The sequence below is a fragment of the Rhinopithecus bieti genome, unplaced genomic scaffold (genome assembly GCF_001698545.2).
Source record: "Rhinopithecus bieti isolate Rb0 unplaced genomic scaffold, ASM169854v2 scaffold_76233, whole genome shotgun sequence".
NCBI classification, from domain to species: Eukaryota; Metazoa; Chordata; class Mammalia; order Primates; family Cercopithecidae; genus Rhinopithecus; species Rhinopithecus bieti.
The window spans coordinates 93,502-96,220 of NW_016828395.1; positions in this window are offsets into that span (position 1 = coordinate 93,502).

Consider the following 2,719-nt stretch of genomic DNA (forward strand, 5'->3'; position numbering starts at 1 on the left):
ATGACTGATGGAAATTAGCCAGAAGGAACTAGTTCACAGTTGTCCCCACAAATATGCTGAATGACAATGAGCTTATACTACTATGGATGGAACTGGTTCTGGGCCAGTGTCAGAGTGGGTGATTGGTGTAAGTTACAAAAAGGATAACACATGGGGAAGCTCTGAGGTTTACCAAAAGACCAGAAGGAAAATACCAGGTGGTTGGCCAGACACGCTGGCTCATGCCTGTAGTCCCAGCACTTTGGGAGGCTGAGGCGGGTGGATTGCTTGAACTCAGGAGTTCAAGAGCAGCCTGGGCAACATGGCAAAAGGACATCTCTACCAAAAATAAAAAAATTAGCCAGTCTTATAACCCAGTCTCAAAATAAGTAAATAAATAGATTAAAATATTTTAAAACAAAATTAAAAAATTAAAAAAAGAAAATGCCAGGTGGTGGACTTAATTTTTTATGTTTATTTTTCTTTTTATTTGACACAGAATCTTGCTCTGTTGGCGAGGCTGGAGTGCAGTGATGTGATCATATTTCACTGCAGTTGAACTCCTGGGCTCCCACCTCAGCCTCCTGAGTCGCTGGGACTCCAGGCATGCACCACCATGCCCAGCTAATCATTGAATTTTTATAGAATTGTTTAATTCTCACTATGTTGCCCAGGCTGCTCTTGACCTCCTGGCCTCAAGCAATTCTCTTGCCTTGGCCTTCCAAAGCTCTAAGATCACAGGCATGAACCACTGTGCCTGGCCCAGGTGGGTGACTTTAAAAGGAAATGGTGAACAAAATAGGTTGTCAGAAGGAGATTTTATAAGTTAATGCCACAGAAAGCTTTTGCTATGAGAAGCCATGATTTTCTTTTCAGACCTGTGCAAAGGCTAGGGAGTGTTGAAGGAGGGGTTCAAATACGTGCACACATTGGTGAGGAATATTCTGAGCATCCCCACTCTCAGATAGGTTGGTGTGGGGAGAATTCAGTAACAAGGGATGGGGAGTACGGGAGGCAAAACTGCTTGGGTAGCCCCTTGTTGTGCGTGTGGTCTGTGGGCCAATTGGTAAAGAAACAAATGTCAAGGACGAGCAAAGTGATGCATAAAGGTGAATGAAAGACGGTAAAATGAAGCCTAAACTCAGGGATGATGCACGTAAACACTTATCCCGGCAGAAGGCAAAAGGGGAGCAAGTCTGTAAGACCTGCAAAGAGAATACCAGGAATCTCTAGGACACTCCCTCTCTCTTAACCTCCTGTAGTCCAATTGCACCTACTATAGAACCATCTCTCCCATTTTTACCTCTTTCTATTCTCACTACCACTGTCTTAATCCAGGCTACCATCTTTTCTCACCTGAACTATAGCAGCCCCAACTTGGCTACTTGTCACCTGTTTTACCCCCTCCTCCACCTATCCCTTAAACCATCATTCCTCAAAGTGTAGTCCACAGACCAGCAACATTGGTCTCACTTGGGAGCTTGTTAGAAAAGTATATTCTCAGGCCTCACCACATATCTATAGAATCTGAACCGGCATTTTAACAAGATCCCCAGGTGATTCATATGCACTTTACAGCTTGGGCAGCAATGCCCTAACTACTTTTAGGCTGGTGTCTCTAAGACACAAATCTGACCATGTCAAGTCCCTGCTGAATATCATCCAGCTACTCCTAACCCCACCCTGTACCTCACCTTCAAGGCACATGGCTTCACATGCCACAAACAGCTCCCCATGGTATGACTTCTGCCCACTTTTCCAGGCCCAGGGTCTCCCTTTCTCCTTTAGCAACACCAAACTGCTTGCAGTTTCATTGTTCAAACCAGGTTTTCTAATCTCTTCTTCCTCTAACACTCTTCTTCTTTCCCCTGGCTAACTCCAATTCTTGCTTCACACCTCAGCTTAGAAGTCCCATCTGTTAGAAATCCTTTCTACTACGCTCTCACCCATCTTTATGGGTTAGATGATCCTCATATTTACCCCCTGCATACATCCCTCCACAAAATCACTTAGCTCAAACTGCTGTGATTAACCATGGATGTGCCTGTCTTGTCTGCCAGCCTATGTGTTCCTTGGTGGTAATTCCTATGTCTTGTTCATCTCGGTGTCCCCGGAGCCTAGGAGAGTATGTGGCACAAGCAGGTGCTCAATAATCTGTGTTGAAATGAAGGGACAATAGAAAGGATCACAAAAGGGTAATGGCATACACAAAAAGGAAAGGGCAAGCACATGAGAATTAAGCCCAGAGTTTGGGCAGATAAAAATTACAAACAGGAAAAGAAAAGAGCTCGAAAAGACAAACAATAGAGTAAAAGCATGCTAAAGGAGAGATGAGGCGTTGACTTCTAAAGTGTTTATTAAGGAGAAGGTTAAGACTGATGAAACAGTTCTCTGTCTCTGTTTTTGTGTGTGGCTGTTATGGCTGAGACTTACCTATGAAAATGTGGAATCAGAAGGTTAAAATGACCAAAAGGTGATTTATTTACTTGCCACCTGGAGAAATGATCAGCTGATACTGGTTTATCTGAGAGAAAACCAAGAGTTGTGTATGTGATTCTAAATATTGCAGATCTTGAACATTCAAATAAACATTGCCCTTGTCAAAACAGACCCCTCAGATGGTACAAATGCTAATAGCTAGGTGTAGTCCATTCTCACACTGCTATGAAGAAATACCCGAGGCTGGGCAATTTATTTTGTTTTTTAAGAGCTTTAATTGATTCACAGTTCTGCATGGCTG